Genomic DNA, 7,798 nt, shown 5'->3' with positions numbered 1-7,798 from the left:
TATGAAAATACAAATCTCTCTTTGCACACCATCATCTATATACTATATTTGGAACAAATCTCGATTCCAACACTTATCCAACATTGTTCATCTTTACTATTATAATCTAACACAGTACACTTATCATCTTCACCATTATAATCTAACATTACACTCATCATCTTCGCCATTACAATTTTCGTCATTATTTTCTCAACTCAAAACATTATTGCTTTTGAAGATTTAGGATTTTAAGAATATTGAAATCAATCGATTTTGGTTTCAAGATTTGCACACCATGGATGATATTGTTGATTTGAAACAATATTTTTTTTTCGATTCAAAGGAAATTAGAGAACAAAGAGTAAAGGCATGAAGCCTTGATTACACAAATGATGTTCCTAGTATATCTGCAACAAACAGATTAGAAATCTCACTAGGTGGGTCATTCAAAAAAACAAAAGGTTCTAGGTGAGTCACCCCTAAATTAGCCAAACCATCAGCAGCTTTGTTTCCATCTTTGAGGATGTGTTGGATGGTGCATTTGCACCTCTGTAGTAGGAACTTAGAATCCTCAAGGAGGGCCCTATGCTGGAAAGTTGGGCTAGAGTCTTCATGGAGGAGTTTGACCATTTGTACTGAATCAGTCTCAATAACAATGTCTCTCATTCCTTTCTCAAGGATGATAGTGAGGCCCCTATACACACCCCAAAGTTCTGCTTCTAGACTGATGGCTTCCTCCAGTCTTCCATGATAGCCATGAACCCAAGCTCCTCTCTCATCCCTGAATAGACCTCTATAACCAGCTGGTCCAGGGTTGCCCTTGGAGCATCCATCAGAGTTGAGTTTAATTGTACCTGCAAAAGGCAAACTCCAGTTAGATTTATGGTGTAAAAACTAGCCTATAAGGTGATCAGAGTGGAAAGCTTCGTAAGTTTCAATGGCCTGTTGCTGAATGTATTAGGTAGCTTCATACATAGTGCAATCTTCATGTTTGAAAATGAAATTGTTTCTATCTTTCCAGATTTTCCACATAACGTATAAAAATACCATACCCCAAGGGATTTGGTAAATTATTCTGTCCTTGCATTTTAGGTTAGCTTGGAGCCACAGATTCCATGGTTGATGTTCACTGGTCTAAAGCCATCTATGGTCTCTAATGGCTAGCCAGACCTCCTTAGCTTTAGGGCAATCCTTGAAAATATGGCATAGGTCTTCTTGAGTTGAATTGCACCTGGGACAACTTTCATCCATTGTCAGGCCTCTAGATTTTCTATGATGGTTGGACAACAGTCTCTCATGAAAGAGCAGCCAGCAAAAGCCCTTTAGTTTTTGTGGGAGTTTTTGTTTCCAGATCCACTGCCAGTTAACATGCTCACTGTCATGTTCCATGTGTGTTAAAAGGTCATAGGCTGCACTTACAGTAAAATTACTAGTAGGAGCTCATTTCCATTAGGGGTTATCTGGAACTTCAACAAATTGGGGCAGATGGATTTGGGATATGTCAAACAAGATGGATTGTGGGATGAGCTTAGGAACTGTATCAATGTTCCAGGACCTATCTTCATTAATAACATCAGCAACTTTCAAATGGGTAGATGTATGATGAACTGGGCATTGGGAAGCAATAGTGGCCTCACCACACCACCAATCATTCCAGAAGGATATATTCTTGCCATTACCAACCGACCACTTCACACCTTTTATAAGAATGTCCCTAGTTTTGACAATGCTTCTCCAAGTATGAGAAGCCAATCTGTTACTAGGTCAATCCATCAAAGAAACTTTTTGGAGATACTTGCCTCGGAGGACAGTAGACCAGATAGACTCCTTGTCACTTATTAATTTCCAACCAAGCTTAGTTAGAAGGGCTAGATTTTGGTCCTCAGCTCTTTTGATTCCAAGGCCTCCCTCTTGTTTACTCTTGCAAACTTGTCTCCAGTTAACAAGATGGATTCTCTTCTTAGTTACTTGGTCTCCCCAAAGGAAATTTCTGTTGAGTTTGTCAAGTTGATTGCATACACTCTGAGGGAATTTATTAGTTTGCATGATATAAGAAGGTATGGCTGAGGTTACTGATTGGATAAGGGTAGTTCAACCAGCTAGGGAAAGGGTATTGGCTTTCCAGGCGGAGAGTTTTTTTTGAACTTTCTCCAAAATATCATTATACATACCCTTTTGAACTCTACTATGGAGAAGGGGCACTCCTAGATATTTGCCCAAATTTTTTGTAAGGCCGATTCCACAAAACTGACTCAGATCTTTAGCCTTCCTACTGTCCACATTTGGAGAAATGAACTTTTTAGATTTATGTAAGCTGAGTTGCTGGCCAGATATGAGGCTGAATTCATTGATGGTATTCATAATGGTCTCACAATTGGGTTGGTCAGCTTGAGCAAAAAGGAGGAGGTCATCCGCGAAGAAAAGATGAGATATAGTTGGGCCCTCTCTAGCTACTTTAAGACCCTTCCACTGCTTTTTCTCCACTTTGCAATGAATCATATTGGACAAGCGTTCCATACAGAGAACGAAAAGGTAGGGGGATAAAGGGTCACCCTGTCTCAAGCCTCGGCCAGGTGTAAATTCATCCATGGTTTCCCCATTCTATAACAAAGAAAATCTAACGAAAGAAACACAGGACATAACAAGATCAATCTAGTGATGATTCAAATTAAATTCATAAACGGTATCATGGAGGAAATCCCAAGAAATCTTATCATAGGCTTTTTCAAGGTCTAATTTAAGGATAAGGCCACCAGTTTACCTTTTCTATGGTGTAGGGTATGGATTATCTCTTGGGTTATAATGATCTTATAATGAGTAGTGCGACCAAGAAGAAAACTACTTTGGCTAGGACTGATAAGATTATGAAGAAGGGTCCGATTCGATTAACAAGGATTTTAGTGATGATTTTGTAAGACACATTACACAGGCTAATGGGGCGAAACTGTTTAATAGTTTCAGGGTTATCAATCTTAGGAATAAGGGCAATGAGGGTTTTATTGATGTCAGATGGTATGGTATTTTTAGTGTAATAATTTTTAACAAAGACACAAGCATCCTAATCAATAATATCCCAAAATTTGTGATAAAATAAGGCTTGGAAGCCATCTCTGCCAGGAGCTTTGAAAGCATTAATATGCTTAGTGGCTTCCCAAATCTCATGACTAGTTAAGACCTTAGAAAGCCTGTGGTTCTCTTCAGGTGAAATGGTGTGAGGTGTAATATTGTTCCAGTGACTAAGATTGGTAACAGGTGTAGCTTGGAACATATCTATAAAATAGGCTTGAATGTGAGCTTTGACAACTTGGGCTTCCATTATCCAAGTCCCAGTGTCAGACCGTAGGGATTCAATTTTTAGCCTCTTCTTTTTAGAAATAGTAGACACATGAAAATATTTGGTGTTTTTTTCATCTTGAGTAATCCAATTAACCCTAGATTTTTGAAACCAAAGGACCTCCTCTTGCAAGAGGGTTTTATTATACTGACTAATTAAGTCTTTTTCAAGTAAAAATAGGTTGTGGGAGAAATGGTTATCAAGAGCTTTTTGAATTCCTTTAATGCGAGAAAGGAGATGCCTTTTCCTTTAAAAAATATTACCAAAAAATTTCTTATTCCAATGAAAGGAGTCATCAGCAACATGCAAAAGATTATTACTTAAAGAATGATTATGATTCCACGAGGAAGAAACCACTTCTTTGTATTGGGGGTGCGAAAGCCAAGCTGCCTCAAAACGAAAAGGACGAGTACAAGGAGAAAGTTTAGAAATACCTTCTGTGTAGACAATGAGAGGAGAATGATCAGAGTAGGTCCGAGGCAGGTTACGGATTGTGCCTTCTGGAAAGAGAGTGTTCCATTCAGCATTGCACAGGGTGCGATCCAAGCGTTCCATAGTGTTGGAGAGGCCTTTTCTGTTGTTAGTCTAGGTGAATTTAGGCCTTGAGCAACCAAGATCCATGAGACCACAACGGTTTATTTGGTTTAAGAATCTGCAACTACGATTCTGTTGAGTAGTTTGGGTGAAGCTCCGCCTTTCATGGTGGCTACTAATATCATTAAAATCACCAGCAATGAGCCAAGGCTTGGTCATAGAGCTGGCTGTGTCTTCCAAGTCCTGCCATAGGTTATGCCGGAGTCTGATGTTGGGGCTCGCATAAACTACACCTAACACCCAATCTTCATAGTCTTGCCTTTTGACTGTGGCTTGAATCACTTGGTGGTTTGCTACATGAGCACTAACGGAGACATGTGTAGGATTCCAGAGAAGCCAAATTCCTCCTATACGACCCACATGATCTACAATTGTAGAAGCAGTGTAGTCCACGTTGTTGAAAAACAGCCCCATAGAATTGAACAAGACTTTGGTTTCGAAAAGGGCTACCACCTCTGGTCTATGAGTTCTGGTGATCTCCCTGAAGTTCCTTCTGAAGGTTTTGTTGCCGGCTCCCTAGCAGTTCCATAGCATGATATTCATAGATGGACAGTTGGAGAGGTGAGGTAATGGTTCTTAGGGACTTAGACCACCCATATCACGCACGAGTGTCTAGCTTAGAGCCGTTGACCTCAGGGCTGCCATTTGCGTCACTTGAAGAGGTCGACCAGCTGCGCTCATCCATCTGGGCTTTAAATTTAGCCTGATTTCGTCTATCTACCAAACGATGCTTACTTGGTGAATTGCTTCGTTCACGGGTTCGAGGTATGAGCCCACTGTACTGTGTGTCAATTCGGGCAACTGAACTTCCAGTACCTCCATTTCTTCGTTGGTGATGTTGTGACTCATGTTTAGGGTCTGGTGGTTTCTTTTTATGTTTAGTGTTTACTGGAGAGGGGGTGGGATTATGATCTTCTAGGGAAGAATGGGGGTATGGTGTTAAAGGAGTGGGAGGACAGGAGGTAGTTGTGGTAGTGGTGGCCAACTCATGCATTGAGCTATCTGACCCAGTGGCAGGTTGTAGCACAGGACTAGGTTCTGTAGTAGTCGAACTCTTCACATGGCTATCTTGTAGGAGTAAGTCAGAGCTAGCAATAGTATGGTGTAAAGCAGAAGGAGTAGACTGATTGGGATAAGTTGCAACCTCAAAGTTGGCGTGTAAGAGATTAACACTGGAAGAGGCTTGGTGGGGGTTTAAGGGCTAATGTCACGCCCCACTTTTTATTACTCGAATTCATTACCAAATCCATTAATTTAATTCAATTTCAGAGATAACATGCAGAAGAAACTCTTTAGTTCAACGGGTAGGAATAAATAACAATTCTCTTATCCGAATGCAAATTAAATACAACATGAGCATACTAGATAAACTGCCCGTAGGCTTACATCACAAAAAAAATCAAGAAGAAGGGTGTAACCCCTTTACATCAATGGCATTCGGCCAACACAAAAGAGGCCCCGTGGCCAACAAATAAGAAGATCCAAGGTCTTGTAGCACGTCCTGATTATTACCTGAAAAAGATTCAACAACGTGGGATGAACATATAGGCCAGTAGGGATTTCAACATGATCCTCAACAATAACAACTTACAGATAGCTATGATCATGAATGCTCAATCTCATACTAGAATAGTAATATGGTAGTTTATACAAAAATATACATAGGTATGAACTTTTTTCAAAATCAGTCATTTCATTCAACACTGTAAGTGATTCACCTTTTTATTCTTTTCATTACCCCTTATTCCCAAATTTTCATGACAACTACAATTTTAGAAAACAATTTCACTAAGCCTATTTATTTTCTCCCATTTTCCAAACTTACAACAGATTTGCCTTTCTCAAAACATGTTTACAAATACCCAATTTCCTTCACACTTTCCAAAATCTCAAAATAGAATTCATAACTGTTCCCAACACATTTATATCTATATATGCATGCCTTCAGTAAAACGGAAACAACAAATCATCCACAAATATGTGATCAACAAATGAGGCAACTCGGCCTTTCAAAACTATAACCATCATAACCCTTGCAAAATCACAATTCATTATAATACATGATACATAATCGAAATGAAACATTAATGATACACAACCCCGGCTCTACCTGTCATAGCACAATAGGCTAATGACATAACTCTCCACAACAACATGCCAGTTTACCAGACACAAGCTGGAAGGGAATGGTACCTTTGCCTCTATTTCTCCAGGGCTAGCTGGAAGGGAATGGTACCTCTGATTCTCAACGCAACCAATTCTCCAGGCGTTAGTTGGAAGGTAATTGTACCCCTCATTCGAAGCGCGGTATATAACACCAATCATTTCAACACGACAAAGCACAACCAATAAGTGTAATACATACACATGAATTATACCATAATGCTCAACCAACGCAAGTGTAATGCATACACAACAATTCAACACAACAATGTCATCCTCCACTGATGACCAAAGACAAAACCTCTAGATGCATGTATTCAATACACCTATTAAAAGACTCAACTCTCATGAGATCTTAAACCCAACAACGACACTAGTACGATAGTTAAAGATAAAACCCCCAAATATGTGTATTCAACACTCATGATATAATAGTCCAATTCTCATATTTATTTTCTGAGACTCACATAGAGTTATCATTTCATTTTCCATTTTCATGATCAACTTTCATAATTTTCCAAGCCAACATATTCCACCACTTATTCCAAAACACTTTTCCCATTTCACAAAACCAATTCCATTCTTTTCATTTTCACAAAACCAATTCCACGGATAATAAAGCCATAACTCATCTCATTCCAATACATTCATTTCAAAATAACCTCAATGCCATAGTTAATCCCTTAGCCATTAACACTTTTACACAACCCAAATTAACACTAGTAATTTACAAACATTGTTAAACCATCCTCCCTTTTAATTTACCGAATCAAAATATAATTTAGGGTTTTCTCTTCTTTTAACAATAATCATGCTAGATTACTCCCCAATTTGCCCAAAATATAATCAATGATAACAAACTCATTCTCAAACAACCAACCCTAGGTTCCCTTACATGATTTTCAAAGAAATCCAACATGAACATGATTTTCATGCAATATAAATTTACCATATGTCTATCTATGAACGGGGTATTGAAAAAGAGCAAGGAAATCCCTACCTCAAGCTTAGGAGAGAAAACCACCCAAAAATCACCGGCGACGAAATCACGAACTACTTGGACCAAAGGGAAGCTCTTGACGAGATCTACAATCCATCTCAAAGGACCATGGTGAAAAGATCACTCTAGGTGAGTAGATCTAGATATCTTTGAGCAAAAAGTGATTTTGGAGAGGGAGAGAGAGTGATACGGTTTAGAGGGAGAAAAGAGAAGAAGAAAATAAAGAAAAGGGTCAAGTGTGAGCCTATTTATAGCACTAGGAAAAATTAGAAATAAGCCCCAAAGTCAATCCAAAATACAAGTCAAAACCCCTAAAAAGTAGGGCCAATAGTCAGACTAAAATCTGAAAAAAAAAAAAAAGAAAAAAAAAAACTGCAGGGGTCGACCCCTGCAACAGTGATGTCAACACCAAAGAAGAGAAATCTGAAAAAACTAAGCTTGACTGCACTACTGGTGTCGACCCTACCCCAGACTGGTGTCGACCCTACCCCGGACTGGTGTCTATCCTATGTTCCAATAACCAACACACAGATAGAAGAGGGTCGACCCTCTCGCAGTCTGGTGTCTACCCTATTTTCCAGCAACACCTCCAGAACTTCATCAACAGGTAAGGGTCGACCCCAAGAAGGCTGGTGTCAACCCTAGAACGGAATTTCTAAGTCTCCAAGGAACTTTTGACAAGAATAAGTGCGAACAACGAAACCCAACAAGTTTAAATCAATTTG

Source organism: Camellia sinensis, chromosome 4, assembly GCF_055761805.1.
Source record: "Camellia sinensis isolate YWXY chromosome 4, ASM5576180v1, whole genome shotgun sequence".
NCBI lineage: Eukaryota > Viridiplantae > Streptophyta > Magnoliopsida > Ericales > Theaceae > Camellia > Camellia sinensis.
The sequence above is the reverse complement of the archived record's forward strand: the minus strand, read 5'-3'. Positions refer to the sequence as shown.